Source organism: Pongo abelii, chromosome 7 (genome assembly GCF_028885655.2).
Source record: "Pongo abelii isolate AG06213 chromosome 7, NHGRI_mPonAbe1-v2.0_pri, whole genome shotgun sequence".
Taxonomy (NCBI): Eukaryota; Metazoa; Chordata; class Mammalia; order Primates; family Hominidae; genus Pongo; species Pongo abelii.
In genome coordinates this window covers 45,696,078-45,721,321 of record NC_071992.2, presented here as the reverse complement: position 1 = coordinate 45,721,321, position 25,244 = coordinate 45,696,078, and the positions used below count along the sequence as shown (strand labels likewise).

At 38.7% G+C, this 25,244-nt stretch overlaps 1 non-coding gene and 1 pseudogene across 1 annotated transcript; both read right to left on the bottom strand.

Moving 5' to 3' along the window:
• Positions 1 to 21,971, bottom strand: part of LOC129060832 (POTE ankyrin domain family member A-like) — a 48,668-nt pseudogene extending 26,697 nt beyond the window's left edge.
• LOC112134748 (U6 spliceosomal RNA) lies at positions 11,442 to 11,545 on the bottom strand. Its single transcript, XR_002916110.1, has one exon. It is a non-coding gene; the product is annotated as a U6 spliceosomal RNA (small nuclear RNA).
• Positions 21,972 to 25,244: the final 3,273 nt, after the last annotated feature.

The window sequence follows — 25,244 nt, the reverse complement described above, 5'->3', positions numbered from 1 at the left end:
CCTGCAAAAATACCCTTTTGGGTATTTATTTAGCAGAGTAATGAACAGTACATGTGTGCTAGAAATCTACCTGAGACCGGGGGAAAATCATTAAAAAAATTAGAAAAAACAGTGCCTGTTGCTCACAATGTGCCAGGAAGTGTCCATTCCTGTGAGCTATACTGGAAAAACTCAGACTTCACAGGGCAATGAATAGACTTATCAAAAATACCTTGCCTCAGGAGTGGAAAGTTTGATCAAATCATGAAGCAAGACCAGAAAGATCAAGTTGTTTATAAGTAAGTCACCTGTGTCCCCAAATAAATCTCAAGTAGAAGCATGGAAGATATTTTCTGAAAGCAAACAGCACTTGTAGGAATTCAAATTAAAATGTCAGGGCTGGGCCAGGCACAGTGGCTCACATCTGTAATCCCAGCACTTTGGGAGGTTAAGGTGGGTGGATAATTGAGGTCGGGAGTTCAAGACCAGCCTGGCCAACATGGCAAAAACCTGTCTTCACTATAAATACAAAAAAATAAGCTGGGTGTAATGGTTTGCACCTGTAATCCCAGGTATTTTGGAAGCTGAGGCAGGAGAATCACTTGAACCTGGAAGCTGGGGGTTGCAGTGAATGGTGATCGAGCCACTGCACTCCAGCCTGGATGACAGAGCAAGACTTAGTGTTGAAAAAAAGAAAAAAATAGTCAGGACTGAAAAACAGCACTGGGTGGAAGCGAATAAAGACTAGACATCACGAAAGAGAAAATTCATAAATTTGAGACATCACAGAACTCTGAGAAAACTTTAAGCAATAATTATGTAAGTCTCCAAAAAGGGAGAGAGAAAGACAAAACATAAAGAGAAAACAGCTGGAAACTTTCTAAACTCAATGAAAACTATATTCACACAAATCCAGGAAGGATCTGGCTCAGCGAGAGAAAAATCAAAGTATACTATTCTAATTTTCTTATGCCATTTATGATATGGTATAATATTGCCAAAGGTGGACTGCAGTAAGTTAAAATCATATATTACAAATTGAAATGCAATCACTAAGATAGCAATAAAAGAGTTATAGCCAATAAGCCAAAAAGAAGAGAGAGAAAACTAAATTCATAAAAATTACAGAACTAACTGAAAAGAAAGCAGAGAAAGAAGAAAAAGCAAAGAACAGCTGGGACTAATGAAAATCAAAAAGTATAATGACTGATAAACTTAACTATTAATATATAAATAATTACATTATAAATGAAACCAGTCTAAAAACCCAAATTAAAAGGCAGATTGTCAAACTGTATAAAAAAGCAAGATCCTACTCCATGCTACCTATAAGAAACACACTTTAAATGTAAAGATGTGAATTGGCTAAAAGGATGAAAAAATATATCCTGTGCAAACAGTCGACAAAAGAAAGCTGAACAGGAATAGCTATATTAATACCAAAGCAGATTTCACAGCAAAAAATATTACTAGCTATCAACAAAATCATTTCATAATGAAAAAAAGTTAAATTAATAAAGAACACATAATCTTGAATGCTTATGTACCTAGTAGCATAACAGCTTCAAAATACATGAGGCACAAACAGAAGAAATTGACAAATTCACAGGTATAGCGTGAGATTTCAATATCGCTTACTCAATACATGCTAGAACAAGGAGGCAGAAAATCAGCAAGATGAGAGTAGACTTGAAGAACACTATGCTTCTCAAGTACCCTTGGAATACTTAGCGAAACAGACCATATTCTAGGCCATACAATAAATCTTCATAAAAGAATTAAGTCAAAAGGATTTAAGTCATACAAAGTATGCACTGACCATAAAGGAATCAAATTAGAAATCCCTAACAAAATATCTCATCAAAATACTCAAAAATTTAAAACAAAGTAACTCACATCTAAATGATCCTAGGTTGAAGAGGTGATGCAAAGAGAAATCAGAAACTATTTTGAGCTGAATGAAAATGAAAATACTACTTGTCAGAATTTGTGGAATGTAGCCTCAACAATACTTAAATAAAAAGCACTGAATGTCTACATTAGAAGACACTCAAATCAACAGCCTTGACTTCTATCTTAAGAAAGTAAAATAGAAGAAACAACAAAAAAGGGAGCAAATTAAACCCAAAGGAAGAAGAGAAAATAATAATCATTTGCTATGATGTGAACATTTGTGTTCCCCCAAAACTCATATGCTGAAACTTAATCACAGAGGTGATGTTATTAGAAATTGCAGCTTTGTGGAGGCAATTAGCTCTTGGAATTCAAGCCCTCATGAATGAGATCAGTGCCCTTATATAAGAGACCCCAGAGAGCTCATTCACCCCTTCTGCCATATGAAGCACACAGGGGGAAAAAAGGGACCTAGGAACCAGGAATTGGTCCCTCTCCAGACACCAAATCTGCCATCACCTTGATCTTGGACTTTGAAGCCTCCAGGAATGTAAGAAATCAGTTTCTGGCCAGGTGCAGTGGCTCATGCCTGTAATCCCAGCACTTTGGAAGGCCAAGGCAGACGGATCACCTGAGGTCAAGAGATGGAGCCCATCCTGGCCAACATGGTGAAACCCCATCCCTACAAAAATACAAAAATTAGCCAGCTGTGGTGGCAGGCACCAGTAGTCCCAGCTACTCAGGAGGCTGAGGCAGGAGATTTGCTTGAACCCAGGAGGCGAAGGTTGCAGTGAGCTGAGATCGCACCACTGCACTCCATCCTGGTGGACACAGCAAGACTCCATCTCAAAAAAAAAATCAGTTTCTGTTGTTTATAAGCTACCCAGTCTACAGTATTTTGTGACAGGAGGCAAAACAGACAATGATATCAAAGATGAAACCAATAAAACAGAAAAACCATAAAGAAAATCAGTAAAACTGAACATTTTGAGGTGGTTAATGAAAGTGATCAACTTTGATGTAGCCATCCTGATCATAAAGAAGAAAACATACAAATTACCAATTTCAGAAATAAGTAATGTGACATTTTTATAGATTCTACAGATACTAAAAGAATAGCAAGATAATAGTGTGAGCTTTATGTAACTAAACATGACAACTTAGATTAAATGGACACATTCCTTGGAAAATAAAAATTGCCAAAGCTCAATCAAGAAGAAATGGATAACTTGAATCACCCTATATCTACAAAAGAAAATAAAGTTGTAGGTAAAACCTTCCTACCAAGAAAACCCCAGGCCCAGATAGCTATGCTGGTGAATTCTATCAAGCATTTTAGGAAAATGTAATACAATTTTACATAAACTCTCCCCCCAAAAATACAACACAACTCATTCTATAATGCTAGCATTACCCTGAACCAAACAATAATATAACAAAAAAGAAAACTCCCTCATGAATGTTGATGTAAAAATTTAATCAATTTCTGAAGACACCAAGATATCCTGCAATAGGTGAATGAACAACCTCTGGTACAGTCACACAATGAGCTATTCAGTGCTAAACAGAAATGAGCTATCAAGTCACAAGAAGACATAAAGGAACTGTAAAGTGCATATTACCAAGTGAAAGACACCACTCTGAAGGCTACGTACTATATGATTTCAACTATATGACATTCTAGAAGAGGCAAAACTGTGGATACAGTAAATAGATCTGTGGTTGCCCAAGGTTTGGAAGGGCACAGGAGGACAGGAAAGGGCAGATAGGTGAAACACAAAGAAATTTTAGAGCAGTGAAAATACTTTGTGAAATACTATAATGACAAATACAAGTCCTTATACCTTTGTCCAAACCCACAGAATGTAAAACACCAAGAGTGAAGACTAATATAAACTGTATACTTTGGATGATTTTGACATGTCATTTCTGGTTCATCAATCGTATCAGCTGTACCACTCTGGTGAGGGATACTGGTAATGGCAGAGGCTATGCATATGTCTGAGGAGAGGGAGCACATGAATATTTCTGTACCTTACTCTCAATTTTGCTGTGAACCTGAAACTGCACTAAAAATAGTCATTTAAAAATTTCTAAACAAAATTTTCGCACACTGAATACAAAATACACTGAAACAGGGTCTCGCTCTTTTGCCCAGGTTGGTCTCGAACTCCTACATTAGGTGTCCACATCCAGGTAGCATACTAGCATATTTTGTTGTTGTGAAACATTTTTGTACTTTTATTATAATCTGCTGAGCCTAGAGTTGAGCAACTTGAATATTATGATAATCTTTTGGCCAATGGTAGCAGAGCATCTTGTTCTAAGAAAATTACTGTTATCATGACAGTTAACCAGCAGGTAGAAGAATACATCTTCTTCCAACAAAGTAAATACATCTCTTTCAATTTCAAATTAGGAGGAATGAAGTCAATAACAGTGAGACCTTGTTGGTATAACGATATGTAACATGACCTGTGCTTCTCAACAAGGAAGTGCTTTCCTGATGTCTGCACTCTGTAGGTATCTTTAAAAAAATAATTTCCCATTGGTGTTGCTGCACACTGACTAAGTCTTGCAGTTCTCATTCTCATTTGCTTATGGTATTAGAAAGGTATTGCTGAGTTACCACTTTTAAAGATAGTTACTTTTTTAGTGACACAAACCACAGTGTAATATAGCTGACCTTTGACCAACACAGGCTTGAACTGCAGGGATCTACTACTCATATGCAGATTTTCTTCTACCTCTGTCACCTCAGACAACAAGCCCAACCTCCCTCTTTCTCCTCTTCAGCCTATTCAACTTGAAGATTAAGGATGAAGACATTTATGATGATCCACTTCCACTTGATATTAAATATATTTTTTCTTCCTGACAGTTTCTTTTCTCCGCTTGATTGTACAAATACAATATATAATACTTATAACACACCAAATATCATCTTAACTGACTGTGTTACCAATAAGGCTTCTGGTCAACAGTAGGCTATTAGTAGGTAAGTTGTGAGGGAAGTCAAAAGTTATACATAGATTTTTGGCTGCATGGAGGATTGGTACCCCTAAGTCCTACACTGTTCAAGGGTCAACTGTAATTAACATTCATTTGCTCAAAGCAAACCATTTATTTAAAAAATTACATAGAAGATTCAATTTTATAACAAGTCCAATTTGTTATCATATGAACGTAAAAAAGATATACCATATACTAACTTGTGTTTTTCTTATTTATATAAAAATATTATATAAGATTTTAGAGAACATAATTAAATTTTTCACATATTTGAAATTATAAATCACCTAAAATGAAATTTTTAAATAATTCTGAGATCGAACCTACTCTCAAAAAAAATTTAAATATATACATGCAATTTATACACAGTGATTTTTCAAACTGTTTTATTTTTGTGATAAAAACTTCCTTACTTTTACTTTCTTATCTATGGTAGGACCACCTAGAGCAGGGGTCCACAACTCCTGGGCCACAGACTGGTGTCAGCCCATGGCCTGTTAGGAACCAGGCCACAGAGCAAGAGGTGAGTGGCAGGTAAGCCAGCAAAGCTTTATCTGTATGTACAGCCACACCCCATTTCTCCTATTCCCACTTGAGCTCCACCTCCTGTCAGATCAGTGGTAGAATTAGATACTCATTGGAGCATGAACCCTGCTGTAAACTGCACATGCTAGGGATCTAGGTTGTGTGCTTCTTATGAGAATCCAATGTCTGATGATCTGTCACTTTCTCCCATTGCCTCAAGATGAGACCATCCAGTGACAGGAAAACAAGTTCAGGGATCTCACTAATTCTACATTATGGAGAGTTGTATCATTATTTTATCACATATTACAATATAATAATATACAGTAGCACAATAAATGTAACGTGCTGGAATCATCCCAAGACCATCCCCTCCTTCCTCCAGTCCATGGAAAAATTGTCTTCCACAAAACCGGTCCCTGGTGCCAAAAAGGGTGGGAACTACTGACCTAAAGTAATTCACTGTCAGAAGTCTTACCTGGATTGCTGTTGAGATAACTGCTTTTTCATATCTGTTTGTCTTTGTAGTCAGAAAGTAATTGAAAAATTCTATGTATAAAAATATAATAAGTAAAATTACTATTTTAATACTCACATGAAAAATACTTACCAAATGTTAAATTCTTCAAGTATTTCCAAAAATATCAGAATATCAAAACTTTAATTATCCAATACACTTATGCATATATTCCACAAACTTCTCAATAAGCTTCTAATTAAAGAGAAAAAAAGGTGAAATACTCATAAATCGAGTGCACTGTGACTCAGTAAATTAAATTGCATTAGCTTGACATAATAGAAAGTGCAGGAGAAAGAAATTAAGGGCATTCAATTAGGAAGAGGAAGTCAAATTGTCCCTGTTTGCAGATGACATGATTCTTATGTCTAGAAAACCCCATCGTTCCAGCCCAAAATCTCCTTAAGCTGATAAGCAACTTCAGCAAAATCTCAGGATACAAAATCAATGTGCAAAAATCACAAGCATTCTTTTTTTTTAATTTTATTATTCTTATACTTTAAGTTTTAGGGTACATGTGCACAATGTGCAGGTTAGTTACACATGTATACATATGCCATGCTGGTGTGCTGCACCCAGTAACTCGTCATTTAGCATTAGGTATATCTCCTAATGCTATCCCTCCTCCCGCCCCCCACCCCACAACAGTCCCCAGAGTGTGATGTTCCCCTTCCTGTGTCCATAGGTTCTCATTGTTCAATTCCCACCTATGAGTGAGAATATGCTGTGTTTCGTTTTTTGTTCTTGTGATAGTTTACTGAGAATGATGATTTCCAATTTCATCCATGTCCCTACAAAGGACATGAACTCATCATTTTTTATGGCTGCATAGTATTCCATGGTGTATATGTGCCACATTTTCTTAATCCAGTCTATCATTGTTGGACATTTGGGTTGGTTCCAAGTCTTTGCTATCGTGAATAGTGCTGCAATAAACATAGGTGTGCATGTGTCTTTATAGCAGCATGATTTAAAATCCTTTGGGTATATACCCAGTAATGGGATGGCTGGGTCAAATGGTATTTCTAGTTCTAGATCCCTGAGTAATCGCCACACTGACTTCCACAATGGTTGAACTAGTTTACAGTCCCATCAACAGTGTAAAAGTGTTCCTATTTCTCCACATCCTCTCCAACACCTGTTGTTTCCTGACTTTTTAACGATTGCCATTCTAACTGGTGTGAAATGGTATCTCATTGTAGTTTTGATTTGCATTTCTCTGATGGCCAGTGATGATGAGCATTTTTTCATGTGTCTTTTGGCTGCATAAATGTCTTCTTTTGAGAAATGTCTGTTCATGTCCTTCGCCCACTTTTTGATGGGGTTGTTTGTTTTTTTCTTGTAAATTTGTTTGAGTTCATTGTAGATTCTGGATATTAGCCCTCTGTCACATGAGTAGGTTGCAAAAATTTTCTCCCACTTTGTAGGTTGCCTGTTCACTCTGACGGTAGTTTCTTTTGCTGTGCAGAAGCTCTTTAGTTTAATCAGATCCCATTTGTCAATTTTGGCTTTTGTTGCCATTGCTTTTGGTGTTTTAGACATGAAGTCCTTGCCCATGCCTATGTCCTGAATGGTAATGTCTAGGTTTTCTTCTAGGGTTTTTATGCTTTTAGGTCTAATATTTAAGTCTTTAATCCATCTTGAATTAATTTTTGTATAAGGTGTAAGGAATGGATCCAGTTTCAGCTTTCTACATATGGCTAGCCAGTTTTCCCAGCACCATTTATTAAATAGGGAATCCTTTCCCCATTGCTTGTTTTTCTCAGGTTTGTCAAAGATCAGATACTTTAGATATGCAGCATAATTTCTGAGGGCTCTGTTCTGTTCCATTGACCTATATCTCTGTTTTGGTACCAGTACCATGCTGTTTCGGTTACTGTAGCCTTGTAGTATAGTTTGAAGTCAGGTAGTGTGATGCCTCCAGCTTTGTTCTTTTGGCTTAGGATTGACTTGGTGAAGCAGGCTCTTTTTTGGTTCCATATGAACTTTAAAGTAGTTTTTTCCAATTCTGTGAACAAAGTCATTGGTAGCTTGATGGGGATGGCATTGAATCTATAAATTACCTTGGGCAGTATGGCCAATTTCACGATATTGATTCTTCCCACCCATGAGCATGGAATGCTCTTCCATTTTTTGTATCCTCTTTTATTTCATTGAGCAGTGTTTGAAGAGGTCCTTCATGTCCATTGTAAGTTGGATTCCTAGGTATTTTATTCTCTTTGAAGCAATTGTGAATGGGAGTTCACTCATGATTTGGCTCTCTGTTTGTCTGTTATTGGTGTATAAGAATGCTTGTGATTTTTATACATTGATTTTGTATCCTGAGACTTGGCTGAAGTTGCTTATCAGCTTAAGGAGATTTTGGGCTGAGATGATGGGGTTTTCTAGATATACAATCATGTCATCTGCAAACAGGGACAATCTGACTTCCTCTTTTCCTAATTGAATACACTTTATTTCCTTCTCCTGACTAATTGCCCTGGCCAGAACTTCCAACACTATGTTGAAAAGGAGTGGTGAGAGAGGGCACCCCTGTCTTGTGCCAGTTTTCAAAGGGAATGCTTCCAGTTTTTGCCCGTTCAGTATGATATTGGCTGTGGGTTTGTCATAGATAGCTCTTATTATTTTGAGATACGTCCCATCAATACCTAATTTATTGAGAGTTTTTAGCATGACGGGTTGTTGAATTTTGTCAAAGGCCTTTTCTGCATCTATTGAGATAATCATGTGGTTTTTGTCTTTGGTTCTGTTTATATGCTGGATTACGTTTATTCATTTGTGTATGTTGAACCAGCCTTGCATCCCAGGGATGAAGCGACTTGATCATGGTGGATAAGCTTTTTGCTGTGCTGCTGGATTCTGTTTGCCGGAATTTTATTGAGGATTTCTGTATGGATGTTCATCAGGGATATTGGTCTAAAATTATCTTTTTTTGTTGTGTCTCTACCAGGCTTTGGTATCAGGATGATGCTGGTCTCATAAAATGAGTTAGGGAGGATTCCCTCTTTTTCTATTGATTGGAATAGTTTCAGAAGGAATGATACCAGCTCCTCCTTGTACTTCTGGTAGAATTCAGGTGTGAATCCATCTGGTCCTGGAATTTTTTTGGTTGGTAAGCTATTAATTATTGCCTCAATTTCACAGCCTGTTATTGGTCTATTCAGAGATTCACCTTCTTCCTGGTTTAGTCTTGGGAGGGTGTATGTGTGGAGGAATTTATCCATTTCTTCTAGATTTTCTAGTTTATTTGCATAGCGGTGTTTATAGTATTCTCTGATGGTAGTTTGTATTTCTGTGGGATTGGTGGTGATATCCCCTTTGTCATTGTTTATTGTGTCTATTTGATTCTTCTCTCTTTTCTTCTTTATTATTCTTGCTAGCAGTCTATCAATTTTGTTGATCTTTTCAAAAAACCAGCTCCTGGATTCATCGATTTTTTGAAAGGTTTTTTGTGTCTCTATTTCTTTCAGTTCTGCTCTGATTTTAGTTATTTCTTGCCTTCTGCTAGCTTTTGAATGTGTTTGCTCTTGCTTTTCTAGTTCTTTTCGTTGTGATGTTAGGGTGTCAATTTTAGATCTTTCCTGCTTTCTCTTGTGGGCATCTAGTGCTATAAATTTCCCTTTACACACTGAATATGTCCCAGAGATTCTGGTATGTTGTGTCTTTGTTCTCATTGGTTTCAAAGAACATCTTTGTTTCTGCCTTCATTTTGTTATGTACCCAGTAGTCATTCAGGGGCAGGTTGTTCAGTTTCCATGTAGTTGAGCAGTTTTGAGTCAGTTTCTTAATCCTGAGTTCCAGTTTGATTGCACTGTGGTCTGAGAGACAGTTTGCTATAATTTCTGTTCTTTTACATTTGCTGAGGAGTGCTTTACTTCCAACTATGTGGTCAATTTTGGAATAGGTATTGTGTGGTGCTGAAAAGAATGTATATTCTGTTGATTTGGGGTGGAGAGTTCTGTAGATGTCTATTAGGTCCACTTGGTGCAGAGCTGAGTTCAATTCCTGGATATCCTTTTTAGCTTTCTGTCTCGTTCATCTGTCTAATGTTGACAGTGGGGTGTTAAATTCTCCCATTATTATTGTGTGGGAGTCTAAGTCTCTTTGTAGGTCTCTAAGGACCTGCTTTATGAATCTGGGTGATCCTGTATTGGGTGCATATATATTTAGGATAGTTAGTTCTTCTCGTTGAATTGATCCCTTTACCATTATGTAATGGCCTTGTCTCTTTTGATCTTTGCTGATTTAAAGTCTGTTTTATTAGAGACTAGGATTGCAACCCTGCCTTTTTTTGTTTTCCATTTGCTTGGTAGATCTTCCTCCATCCCTTTATTTTGAGCCTATGTGTGTCTCTGCACGTGAGATGGGTTTCCTGCATACAGCACACTGATGGGTCTTGACTCTTTATCCAATTTGCCAGTCTGTGCCTTTTAATTGGAGCATTTAGCCCATTTACATTTAAGGTTAGTATTGTTATGTGTGAATTTGATCCTGTCATTATGATGTTAGCTGGTTATTTTGCTCATTAGTTGATGCAGTTACTTCCTAGCCTCGATAGTCTTTACAATTTGGCATGTTTTTGCAGTGGCTGCTACCGGTTGTTCCTTTGCATGTTTAGTGCTTCCTTCAGGAGCTCTTTTATGGCTGGCCTGTTGGTGACAAAATCTCTCAGCATTTGCTTGTCTGTAATGTATTTTATTTCTCCTTCACTTATGAAGCTTAGTTTAGCTGGATATGAAATTCTGGGTTGAAAATTCTTTTCTTTGAGAATGTTGAATATTGGCCCCCACTCTCTTCTAGCTTGTGGAGTTTCAGAGAAATAGTGAAGCAATTGAATAATCTGTTCCTAAACTTTATGGCTGAAATTATCCTGGAATCCCAAATAAAACCCAATTTGTATTTTGTTCACAGGTTTTAACCGGCAAATGTGGTATTCAGAAAATACTATTAAGTCTTAATTTTGCTTACTAGTTGTCCTACTTTTAGGGCTTATACTTCAGAATTCAGGGCATCTCAACTATTTCATAGTTTGTAACTAAATTTATTTATAAATATATTATTTCATTGAAGTAGATAATGTGATTGTCTACTATTATGGAGCTCATCAATAACATCAAGGGCAGAAAACCAATGGAGGACAAGACCTGTCTTGGACCATGGTTTCTTCTCTACAGACTCAAGCTCTGAACCAGCAGATGTTTGTTAGAATGATGCTTTATGTCCAACTAACATTGGAGAGAAAACACTTGTTTTTTAGGTTCCATAAAGGAGTTGCAAGTTGATATTCTCTCATTTTCTATACATATTAATAATATATTCTGCACACAACATCCCATGTGTTATTCAGCTCCATTCTTATCTCAGAGACCACCTCTGAGATAAGAATGAATATTTTATGAATATTTTCATACTGTAAATCACAATTTCACTACTAGGTGACACCCGTTTTGCTTTGACTAACATTGTTTCCTTAGAGCTAGTCAACAAACAGTCAAATAACCATCCAGTGACTGCACAAAATATGGAAGGCTTCAAAAATTTGTGTAGCCTTATGCAGAGGCCATGCTAATTTTCTCTGTATTGTTCCAGTTTTAGAATATGTGCTGCCAAAGCAAGTACAAAGCCCTCCTTTTATACTTTTACACATGATTAGTGATGAGCCATGGACAAGGCTTGATTCTTTTACGTACAACTACTCTATCTGAGATTCTGAGAATTCTGTTCAATGGCTTCCCGTGAGGTAAAATTTGAAAATATTTTTAAATCTTGACATAGAGATGCAAGTAGCTTGAGAGATTTTCATTATTATGGAAAACAGATCATTCAAGGGGCCAACCACAAATGGGTTTCCACTGCTCTGGGGTAGATTAATGTGTGACTTTCTACTGCCTAAGAAAAGGCACTATACAGGATGTCAAGATGCCTCATGGTACAGATCTGGTAGCAAAGAAGAAGAAACAAACACTGATCTCTTTCTGTCACTTTATTTTAACCTCTCTGGCTGTTTAGAATAAGCCCAACTAATATCTGCTAGAGAAAAACACCAATGAGGGCCTCATTGGATTAACTCATTGCCACTCTAAAACTACCTGAACCAAATTATGACATCTTACCTTATATATAAAAGGCAGTTAATAATGATTTTAAACCTCTATTTAGTGTTAACTAGTCTTTTAATGTAAACACTTACATATTATGATGACTAGAAATGACATAACCTTCTGCAGTCTGTCCAGATCTATCTTGCAAAAAGACATCAATATTTTGCTGAAGAAGAAGGTTGACTATACTTGCTGATCCACAACATACAGCAAGTATGAGGACAGTTCTAAAAAGACAGGGATAACTTCTCCATTAGGAACTTTAATAAAGTTATTTTAAGAGCTAATCAATACACTTTACCAATTTAATATCTTGCCTGTCCATGCAGAACTAAACATTTACATGTACTAAAAGATATAAATAACTTGGGTGCTTAAGTGTTTGTCTTTGTAAAATACCACCAAGGTTAAAAGGAAGGGACATAAAGGAAACCTCTTATCCCAGTGGGGTACTAAATAGGAGAAACTACTAATTTAAAGTCCTATGATAGGCAAGAAACTGTGCTAGGTCTACTTATCCGAAGGGGACAAAAATTTAAGTGAAGATTTCTTTCCTGCTTCCCTGGAATGATATACCATAATAGAAAATCAGCCAGAGGGTCAGACAAATAAGAGCTATCTGCATGCTGAAAGCAGTAATATTAGTAATGGTGAGAAGAGCAGTCACAGTAGTTTCAGTTAATGATACCAATAAGCATGTGCTAGGCACTGAATTAAATGTTATATATCTTTCCTACATATGCACAGCTAACTTTGAAGGATATATTATTATCCTCCTTTTCATATATGACAACATATTTGGTGATAAATAATAGTTCCCAAAATCACACAGCTAGCGAGTGGAAAAGCTAGGAATTAAACTCAGTCTTTTGTGAATCTAAAGCCTTGCTCTTCTCTCTTTATCACACACCTACGGCTTGCCTTCTTTAAAGGAAAAGTGTACCCACTTAAAACTCTTCACTCCCTCTGTCCATACCAATCAAAAATAAAACATCAAAATACACTGGAAAATAAAAGAAAAAAAAGTTGATGAACCCACAGTACCTGGGAATAGCAATTAATTGTCCTGTAGGAATAAGCTAACATTAATATTATTTAAGAAAGCAACTTAAGGCCAGTCACAGTGGCTTATGTCTGTAATCCCAGCTCTTTGGGAGGCTGAGGCAGGCAAATCACAAGGTCAGGAGATCAAGACCATCCTGGCTAACATGGTGAAACCCTGTCTCTACTAAAAATACAAAAATTAGCCAGGCGTGGCGGCATGCGCCCGTAGTCCCAGCTGCTGGGGAGACTGAGGCAGGAGAATGGCGTAAACCCAGCAGATGGAGCTTGCATTGAGCTGAGATTGCGCCACTGCACTCCAGCCTGAGCAACAGAGCGAGACTCCGTCTCAAAAAAAGAAAGCAACTTAAAGCAGAGTCATCACAAAGACAAATGACTTCCAACTTCTATTTATGTTTAATATAGCATGTTTGGTGGAAAAGCATATAAAAAGTGCAAGTTAAAAGCACTATAAAGGGTTAAGAAATTCAATATTAAGTCATAAACTAAAAGTTAAAGTCACACGTCATACAGCTAATATGAAATCTCTTTAGCTAACGTAAGATCACATGAGCAAAACCATCACATATCAGATAACATCAGTCAATATAATAAGAGAAGATGAATCCTACTAAAACTGCTCTTTATGTTGCCCAGTCCAAATAATTGTTTTTCTACTTAATTGATGATTTGTGTTGATACTGTTCGCTATATTCCAATGAGTATAAGTTAATCTTATTAATATTTATGACTTGAGTGACTGCTATCACTCTAGAACAAAACACAGGTTAAAAAAATAACTATACCTTCCAAACTTATCGAGTGCATTTAAATTAGCTTTTTTCTTGATTAGAAATTCCACCATTTGCTGTTTTTGTCCATGTACACCAAGTAAAAGTGGTGTGAGGCCACCCTGTAAAATGGCAAAACAATTCATAATTTTAAAAATTACATATTTCTCAACTGAACTGGAAACCTTATTAAAATTCTGTGAACTTAAGCTCATATAAAGTAAATAAAATGTAGTCACTTCCTTCTCACTCTTCTGTGCTTTCCCACACACTCTTCCTTCCCTTGGAAACACTCCTCTCTGCCTCACTGCATTAACTCTTCTCATCTCAAAAACTCACTTTAAACAAAAGAATCTTGCTTCTATTCCAGCATTTGTCACGCTATATTGTATGATAATATTGTTTCCCATCTCAACCATGAGTTTCTTGAAGGCAGGGGCTATATCTTTTATCTCTATATCCTCAAACCCTAAGATAAATCATTGTGTATAAAGCAAGAATTTGCATGTAAAATATTTATTTTCAGATGTTTTACCAAAAAAAATCAAGCTCCAACACGCAACAAAAATTGCTATTAAGACTCATGCTACCCATTTCAAGAATTTTTCCTACAATTATTCACTTAAAAATATTTCTATCTAATTTTTTCAGATTGTTAACTAAATAGACAATCAGTTCACAGGACTGCTGAAACTAAATCATTAGCAGAATTCCTATCTGTATTCTTAATGACTTCATGGTTTTTAGTGTTTAAAACTGCCACCCTGATTAAGCCAAAGCATCAAAAACTTAACAGACATACTGAGATAGTTCAAAATACAGCTGCAACTGACAAAAAAGTTTAGAATTTGCCACAATTCTAATTAAGAGAACTCGCTTTTAATAAAGACACACTGACTTAAGCACTTGAATAACAAAGAGATGCAAAATCCTGAGAAGGCAAGCCTCAACTTATTGAAAGACTATTCATTGCGAATTTCTAAAGACCCTCTGAATGGCAGTGAATAACTGATGTTAGGAAGAAAAAGTTATTATGCTGTAAGCTGATAGATACTGCCAATAATATTCATTTTAATGTCCCCACCAGAGATAAAAGTCAGACTAGGCCAGGCATGGTGGCTCACACCTGCAATCCTAGTACTTTGGGAGGCGGAGGAAGGTGAACTGCTTGAGCCCAGGAGTTCAAAGACCAGCCTGGGAAACATGGCAAAACCCCATCTCTACTAAAAAAATACAAAAACTGAGGTGGGAGGATCACCTGAGCTTGGGGAGGTTGAGGCTCCAGTGAGAGTGACTGTACCACTGCACTCCAACCTGCGAAACAGAGACCTTGTCTCAAAAAAAAAAAAATTGGACTAATATTATTGGAAAGACTTAAAAGAACTAGTATGCATCCCACTCCGACTCTTCTAGAGATATCTTAAGTTGCTGAGATATGAGAATTTACATATTAAACTTATCTATTCAGTGGTTCTTAACCAGGACTGTATCTGGATTTTGAGAAATTTGTTGCTGTTATTGTTAGAGACATGGTCTCATTATGTTGCCCAGGCTACACTCAAACTCCCAAGCTCAAGCGATCCTCCCACCTTAGCCTCCCAAGGAGCTGGCACTACAGCCATGCACCACCATGGCTAGCTTCAAGGAAGTAATTTTAAACATACACGTCTAGGCTTTATTAGACTTACTCTATCAAAATCTTCAGGGGACAGCCTAGACTTGTAGATTTTTAAAAAGTCTTCCTCAGGTTACTGTGTTGCACAATTGTAGCTGAGAAGTAGTGCAATAGACAATTTCTTCAGTCTCATCTCTCACCGACATGAACAATTCCCTTTATCATTTGAAGATTTGGCCAAAAAGAGGAAAGAGTAGGAGAGAGAATTACTTGATGAAAACATCACTTAATTTTCCTGCTTAGGGGTAGAACAGGGTACAGTAAACTCAAAATCCAACTTGAAATTGCTACTTATAAGCTCCCCATCTCCCACCTTCCCATCAAGACAGTCTAGATTTGAAAGCAGAGTTTAGGTTCATAAGGCGGCCATTTTTATCAGACTAGGATAAGTCAGTGAAATTCTTGTTATTCCCTCTGCTCAAGCATTTCCCACTACATCATCACCTATTCATTGCCAATCTGTTCCTCAGAGTCCTCCTAAAATTGATCTCTAGGCAGTTTACAACTCACTAACTCCCTCCCCCAAACTGAAAACTGTCATTCTCTAAAACTCAAGAGAACCTTGTCTAAACATACAAAGGGAAAAAATGAATGAAAAACAACAACAAAAAACACACACATGGAATCTCTTCATGGTCTTTTCCCTCCATTACCTAATTTCCAAATTGGCCTTGATATTTCTGATTGTTCTCTTTTTTGCTTTCCATTTCTGCCTTATAAGCAATCAGAAATATCTTAAGCTTTAGCATTGAGAGATACATTATTTTTATGTCTAATACTTTTTTTAGGAAGCTGCCACAGCAGCAAGATTTCTACTCATTGTAACATGTTTCAGTGTTCTTGGAGTTTTAATGTAAAACCTATTTCCAGGGCAAATTTTGTCATTTTACATTGATTAGGGAAAAGAAAAACCTGAGAGGAAAAATTTGAAAAAAAAAGTATTACGTTTCAAAAATTCAGCGTTTTCAAAAATGTTCATCAAAAAGCTGCACCCTCTAATGCTTCTTTGAAAGTAATAATATTTAAAATAAAATCTTAGATAATTAAATCATTTCAAAATATTTTCATTCAGGTTATGCTTGAGCTTCCAAATATGGAAAACTGACCCTTACATAGGTCAATGTTAAAACAAATACATTTCAATATTTCAAAAATAAAACTGGTTGATCTACACCTTGTTTTTAAAGTCAATACCTGCACCATATAGAAGCAGTTTTTCAGCCATTGATTTATCCTCATTGTAGACAGGATAGTGCAGGGTGGCATTGCCATACACATCAGGAAGATTTGGATCAGTGTCATGTTGTAGCAAAAGCATCACACATTCCTCTTCCTGGCATTGTATGGCCTGTCAGTATTAGACAAAAAGGTAAATTGTAAATCCCAGTAATTCAAAATAAAACATTCCACAGCTTTCACCCACTACTTATATTTAAATGAGATAAACTCATTCTTATTCTCTCAAATCCATCTCATGCTGATATAGTTGACTACTGCATACCTTTATCAGAGCTGTCCTCTTTTTGCTGTCAAAGACATGAAGTTGACATTTTCTGTCCAGCAGGATTTTTACCACTTCTGAATTGCCTTTGGCACAGGGCAAGTGTAGAGCAGTCCTATGAGAGTGAGAGAACTTTTTAGGAAATTGTAGTGCACTATCTAAAGCCATATAAATGACTCATATAATTGCAAACACTGAATAGCATGCTATTCCTCTGCCTTCAAAATGAACATTTAATTTTCCTGTGAAGAAAGCACACTATTTATTACCTCTCATTTCTCACTGTATTAATGAAATAGCAACCTATTTGAATAGAAACAGCATAGCCCTTGGAATACATTCAGCTGGGGCTGGAATCCTGCTTTAAGCTCTGTCACTTCCTAGCCGTTGCTTAGCTTGTGTCTCAATTTCTCACCAATAAAATGGGAATGAAAATAGTAGCTTTCTCACAGGAAACCACTGTAATACTTAAATGAGACTTTATGCAAAATATATAGAATAATTCCTAACACAAATAACCACTCAATAATTGTTAGATATTTTTTGCTAATACTACTAAAGACAACATTTGAATTATGTGAGATGATACAATTATATCTACACTTTGAGGAATGTTTTAAAGATTACAGGTTACATTGTATTTTGATGATTGTAAGATGCTTACTGTCTCCATGTTTTGACATTCCTTACATTGGAATACCACTCATAATTCATGATTTACTGTAACTATAATTGGTGGCATTTAAATAATTCTCTTATTGACACATGAAACAACAGGTGCATCATACAATCCATCATCCCTTACGTTAAGTAGAATATGGTATGTATAACAGTTCTGGGGCAGTTCTAACCAGATGACTGGCATTTAGATTAATTTTAGTTCTTAAAAGTACTATGGAATGAGAGGGCTGAGGTAAAAACAACAAATGTCTAAACTAAACTAATTCTTACTTTAATTTTCAAACAACTTTAAGCCAAAGGAAACTTGGAATTCAAATGAATAGGTGTGGCTCTCTTTTAATACCTAGATTTATAGAATGTATATAAATCAGATATTTCCAATCAATATTATGATTTAAGACAATTATAAATTTTCTATTTTTAATGGATTTATGAAACTATTTGTGGAGTTTTTTCAACTTTTACACTCAGGGGTATATGTGCAGGATGTACAGGTTTGTTACATAAGTAAATGTGTGCCAAGGGGGTTGGCTGTACAGATTATTTCATCACCCAGGTATTAAGCCCAGTACCCATTAGTTATATTTTCTCCTTCTTTCCCTCCCCCAACCCTCCTCCCTCCAATAGGCCCCAGTGTGTGTTGCTCCCCTCTAGGTGTCTGTGTGTTCTCATCATTTAGCTCCCACCTATAAGTGAAAATATGTGGTATTTGGTTTTCTGTTCTTGTGTTAGTGTGCTAAGGATAATGGCCTCCAATACAATCCATGTCCATGCAAAGGCTATGCTGTCATTCATTTTTTATGGCGGCATAGTATTCCATGATGTTTATGTACCACATTTTAGTTCTTAAAGGTACTAAAACAGGCCAGGTGGGGTGACTCACGTCTGTAATCCCAGCACTTTGGCGGGCGGAGGTGCGCAGATCACAAGGTCAGGAGTTCGAGACCAGCCTGACCAACATGGTGAAACCCTGTCTCTACTAAAAATACAAAAATTAGCTGGGCATGGTGACATGCACCTGTAATCCCAGCTACTCAGGAGGCTGAGGCAGAAGGAGAATTGCTTGAACCTGGGAGGCGGAGGTTGCAGTGAGCCGAGATTGCACCACTGCACTCCAGCCTGGGCATCAGAGGGAGACTCCATCTAAAAAATAAAAAAATTAAAAATTTTAAAAAAGCACTAAAACAGTCTTTATCGAAGACTGTAACAAATTTTCAAAAGGGCAGTTAAAGGTTATCTTTTACTATTTTCTGCCTTCAGAAATGCTTTTGTTTGAAAGGAGGGAGAAAAATCTTTGATTAAGATTAAGTCCTCTTACTCCACTTTTAAATCTCTCACTTTGCTCAGGCTGGGCAGGAAAGCATGAAGTTTTCAAGATGGAAGGATACTGCACAATAGTAGGATATGCCTGCCACATAATAGGTATCTGGCTTATGTTTGATGAATAAATGGATTTAAAGAATGGATAAACACAGTTGGGGAGCTCAATATTTTTGAAGAAAACTCCTGTAGAGCAATCCATTTGCAATAGTAATGATCATTTATATTTGCTCTTTTAATTTTCATAAAGATATAACTAAACTACAATGATTAATCCATACTTCTTGCACATGTTAATCTATATATAATAAAAACTTACATAACAAAATATATACATGATAAAATCTACAGGCAGAGGTAAAAAGATTCCCTCAACTTCTGAAGAGGCTAAAGTTCACAGAAGATACCTAGCCACAGAAATAAAAATAAATAATTGAAACTGAGAATTTATCTATGCGAGTATCATATTCCTCCTCTTCCCAAGGATTATTTCATTCATAATGAAACTTAATTAGAACTTTTCAGATGTTCATTGCAGAAATCACAGATAAGACAAAGGGAAAAACTTCACTTACAATACAAATGCCCACAAATAAATTTTATCATAATTTCACCTAACACAAGAGCATATTCTGTTTGTGTCTATGTATAACCAAACTGTTTTATTCTCACTTGATATATACCAAAGTACATCTTTGCATGTCATGTATGTCTGTACCTATTGACACCCTCAGTGGTTACATATTATTCCATCCTGTAGGTGAGATGAAATTTGTTCATAAAATCTGTTGAGTTCTTAATACACTGCTATTTTAAGCAATACTGAGAAAAACAGATGTTTCAATTTCCTAAAGATATTTCAGCACAATGGAATTAATGGATAAAAGGCATACACATTTTTAAAATGTGATTCTTACCACCAAAGTGTCTATTTGAAAAGGCACAGTAACTTAAACTTTAAGCAGCTGTGTAAGTACCACTGCTCTTCATCCTCACAAACTTTGTGGCTAGAAAACAGTATTTGATTCCCCTTCTAACTTAAATAGAAAACAGTATTTCATTAAATTCCTTCTCTCACCAGGAACACTAACTTTTTTTTAAGTGCATAGGTCACTGGTAGATCTGCCAAAAAGTAATTTTCCCAATTTTAAATTGAGCTTATTAAATTGTTTTCTTATTGATTTGAAAGAATTATCCGTAAAATGAAAATACACTTTTCATCTGATACATATATAATAAATATTTTGCTAGTATGTTGTCTTTTGTTAAATTTTTTCTTCTATACAGGATGTTTTAATTTTTAGTTTGCTGAAACAAACTTCAGAATGCTTCGTTGTGAGGTTCTTAGGAAGTCTTTGTCAAGGTAAAATATATCTGTATAAATAGGCTTTTGTGTTTTCTTCTGGCACTTTTCTCATCTTTTTATATTTAAAACTTTTAAATTATGTTCTATCAGAAACTTATTTTTGTGATATAAACATCTAGTTTTCTCCAAAGAGGCATTTAATTTATTAATAATTCATCTTTTTCTACTAATATAAAATGTCACAATTACCAAGTTCTAAATTCTTACATATATTTGGGTAGTTCTGGATTTTCTATTCTGTTCTATTCATTTATCTCTTTTCAACTGTTAGTAAACAATTTGTAGAAATAGTACATTTTGATATCTAGAAAGGGAAGTCTGTTTCCATTCTGTTACAAAACATTAATTTATCACAATAGTAAAAGACAGCACGTGTAGCATAAAAATGTTAAAACTTTGATTTTTTTTTTTTTTTTTTTTTGAGAGACAGAGTCTTGCTCTGTCGCCAGGGCTGGAGCACAGTGGCACCATCTCGGCTCACTGCAACCTCCACCTCCCAGGTTCAAGCGATTCTCCTGCCTCAGCCTCCCAAGTAGCTGGGATTACAGGCGCCCGCAACTACACCTGGCTAATTTTTGTATTTTTAGTAGAGACAGGGTTTCACCTTGTTAGGCTGGTCTCGAACTCCTGACCTCAAGTGGTCCACGTGCCCCGGCCTCCCAAAGTACTGGGAATACAGGCTTGAGCCACCACGCCCAAGCCAAAACTTTGATATTTTTATTTGGCTTAGGTAAAAGTGACGCAAAAATAGCTCACATATTGAGAAAAATGAATCTTCCTATTCAAGGACATGAACCATCTTCCCATTTCAGTTTTCTTCTAAGATCCTCAGTGAAGAACCTATTTATATACGGGTAAATTGACATAAAATGCATATTGGACTTTATTTGAAGAATATTTAGCCCGGAAGTTGATACATTATGGGATTTATTTCTCATTATACACCTTTCTATAATGTATATAGCATTGTTTTTAAATCTGTACATTAAAAATAATCCACTGCATCGACTTTGTGAGTTAAACCACTTTAAAACGGTCTATTAAGTATTCTATAAGGGAAATTATGATTGGATTGGAAATCAGCTAAAGTTTTGTTTTTGTGTTGCTGCTCATGAAGAGGCCTTTGCGCCAACTTCAACCTCTCCGAGGTTTCCACACCCAGGGTGCTGCGGGACCTGCAGAGGCGAGAAAGTCAGCCCTCCCCCCACCCCACAGGAGGGCACATCCCCACCCCATACCCCCACATCTGGCCTCCTCCAAGCCCCGGTTACTTCTTCTTCTTGTCCCTCTTGTCACACCAGGGCCCCTGAGCATGACGATGAGATCGGCTCTGGGGACTTTACCCCACCAGGCAGCTCTGTGGAGCTTGCCCAGATCTTCTCGACAGATGTGGTACCTTGGCTCCGTGAAGGTGCTGTCGTCGTGGTCTCCCCAAGTGCCCACGTTGTTTTTGCCACTCCCCCTGTAGCAGGAGAAGTAGTGGTAGCACCACCTACCCATCTTGCTCCTGAGGCCAAAAGGCTTCTTCATAGCAGAGGCAACTGGCTTTGGAGAAACCTCAGTCCCCATCAACTTTTACCAGCCTGCAGAGCGGGGTAGTAGCTAGCCAACTGCCTCTGCCAACAAGTTTCATCAACAAGCAGGAAACTCCGGGTTTCCAACCTGTTCGAGGAGAAAGATCAAGCCCAGCCAAAACCCATCAAGCCCAGCAGTGGAGCTCAGCCCAGCTGGGGAGAGGCCAAGCACAGCAGGGTTTGAAAGGCTACACCCACCTGGGGAAAGCCCACGCCCACCCAGGGAAAAGCCCACAACCACCCGGGGACAGCCCACACCCACCTGGGGAAAGGCCAAACACCCAGCCCAGCCAGGGCAACGCCAAGCCCAGCAGAGAAAAAGTCAAACCCAGCAAAGGAATGACAAAGGAGAAAACGCTAATCTAAAGGAGGACCACCAAGCCAAGCGACCAATACGAAGCCAAGCAGTTACACGCGCGTGCGCGGAACACCAGGCCAAGCCACGCGTGGCATGCATGTGCGTATCTCAGTTGGTATCGCTGCATGTGGCACAGTGGCCAACGTGTGCAACCCGCGTGTGCAAGTCCTGGAGCCACAAATGTCAATGACAGCCTTGTGTTCCCACCAAACTTCATGGGAGCTGGCAAAGCTTTCAGGCCATTGAGAACCAGAGGCAGCCCATGGAAGAAAGCCTCTAGAAGCAGGGCTGGGGCTAGAGCGCCTGGAACTTGAGGATACTGACAGTCTCCTCTGAAGAAAGCCCCCAAGACACTCAGCGGTGCTGTTGCGGCTGGCTGCAGCTGCACCTCAGAGCTCAGGCTGGTAGACCTCGCTGCAAATGGCCTCAAAATCACACAGCACAAGCCACCCATGGAGCCCAGGGGCTGCCTGAGGCGCCTTCCCCACCCACTCCTTCTTCGTCTGCACCCAGTACACAGGGCCATCAGTGATGGGCCAGTTCCCGCCCCAGTCCCCCAACCTGGTGTCCAAGCCAGGGCCAACTGTGGGGCTTCTGGGCAGGGCTCGTCTCCACTGGCATGCAATAGGGGTGGGGTGCTGGCCGCTGTCTCCAGGCCAGCAGGCAGGGGACTTCGAGGAGCACCTACCTATGATGGGGAGATGCAGAAAGGCGCCCCTATGTGAATATCCTGGAACAAGATGTTGTAAGGCCCAGGGACCCAGACCGGGACAACCCTGGCAGTGGAGTTGAGCTGGACCAGGGCAGTGGCATCTTGACCCTACTGCCGGAACCCTCCTGCCATGCAGCCCCGAGCAGCCAGGCTCCAGGCCGCTCACACAAACAGCAGGGCATTTGGTGTGGATTGAAAAATGCATTCCGAGCCTGTGACACCGACCTGCTCTTTCCAACAAAAGTAGAGAGGAAGCCAATTACAAGTGCAAAAAGAATGTATTCTTTTGTAACTGAAGTTCTGTCTGATCGGCAGGGTTAACATAAGGCTCCTCTTGCTTCATACTAAATGAAATTTTGAATGAAACAGAAAAAAAGAAAGACACACACTCTAAATCTCTTGTCCCTCTGTGATCCCCTGAGCCAGCAAGCAAGGTGAGGCCTGGCCTCCTGGGCCTTCTCCCTAGCTGGGGGCAGAGAAGTTTACTCCAGGGTTGCAGAGAGTAGCTGGGCTCAGTGGGGCTGGGTCACCCTTCTTTCCTTCATGAGCATCCCCACACCTGGCATTCCCCCACACAGGGTTCCATGATCTGGGTTCAAATCCTGGCTCCAGCACTCGCCACCTGTGCCACCACCTGGCAAATGCCTTACCCCCAGGCACTTGCTGCCTGTGTCCTTCCCAACAGGAGGGATGGAAGCCCATGTCCCTGGCATGCAGCGCTGTGATACTCAAACACAAGTAGGTGCAGGCAGACACATTTTACTTAGACACTGCTGGTTGCTGGGGGTGCTCACCAGGGGGCACCTACCCATCTGCCCAGGTGGCATTGCAAGTCTCAGCACTAATTAGGTACCTGACTATGGTAGACACCTGAACAAAGCCCTGAGCTGCTCTGAGGAATGTGACCAGGGAAATGGACCAGGAAGGACAGTTAGGGTGCTTGACTAGAGTGAGGATGGGCCAGAGAAATGCCAGTCTCTTCCTACCAGCTATCGGTCCTGGGTCATCTGTATGGGGCACCCGCAATGGACTGAGAACCCAGAGATGCCACAAGGCTTGAGCTGCATCCTAGGCTTCCCGAGTTTCAGCCCAGCCATGGCCCAGGCCTGGGGATACTTTGGGCTCTCAGTTGGGATGAGGAGGGGCCACGTGACACTCCCCCTGTGTCCCAGGATCTGGTCAAGAAGGTGGTGTCCTATCACTGCCTGGCTCTATCTGGTCCCAGTGGAACAAAAAAGGCAGAAAGCCCCTACCATCCACCCTCTGGACCACCAACACCCAGGTCCACAGTGTGGCCACCTAAGTCAGCACCACTTGCCTTGGGGGCTAGAGCATGAAGGCCCAGACAGGACCAGCATGGTGGAGCAGTGGATGCAGGTGGGCAGGATGTGCTGTGTGGATCCAAAGCCCCTCTTTGAAGACTTGGGCATAGCCTCTCCATCTTAAAAAAATATTTTATTGACACCCATATTTTACCTATTTATAGGGTACATGTGAGTGTTTGTTACATGCGACAACTCTGTATTCTGGCTTCTTTGAAATATTGTTGCTTAGTCACCGTAGTCTGCTGTCAAACATTACAGCTTATTTCTTCTAACTGTACGTTTGACCCCAACAGCCACCCTCTCTTCATTTTCCCTTCCATACATCCAGCCTTCCTGGCCTCTGGTATCTGCCATTGTATTCTCTGTATCCATGAGATCAAGTTTTATAAGCTCCCACATGTGAGTGAGAACATGCAGTATTTGTCTTTCTGTGCCTGGCTTATTGCACTTAACGTAATGACTTCTAGATCTAGCCATGTTTCTGCAAATGACATGATTTTATTGCCTTTTATTGCCAAACACTATTCTATTGTGTACATTTCACACATTTTACTTGGCTATTCATTTGTTGATGGATACTTGGGTTGATTCTATATCTTTGCTATTGTGAATAGTGCTGTGATAAAACATGAGAATGCAGGTATCCCTTTGCTACACTGAATTTTTTTTTTTTTTTTTGAGACAGAGTCTCACTCTGTTACCCAGCCTGGAGTTCAGTGGCACAATCTCAGCTCACCGCAAGCTCCACTTCATGGGTTCAACTTATTATCTTGCCTCAGCCTCCCCAAGTAGCTGGGATTACAAGCATGTGCCACGATGCCCGGCTAATTATTTTTTGTATTTTTAGTAGAGATAGGGTTTTGTCAGGTTAGC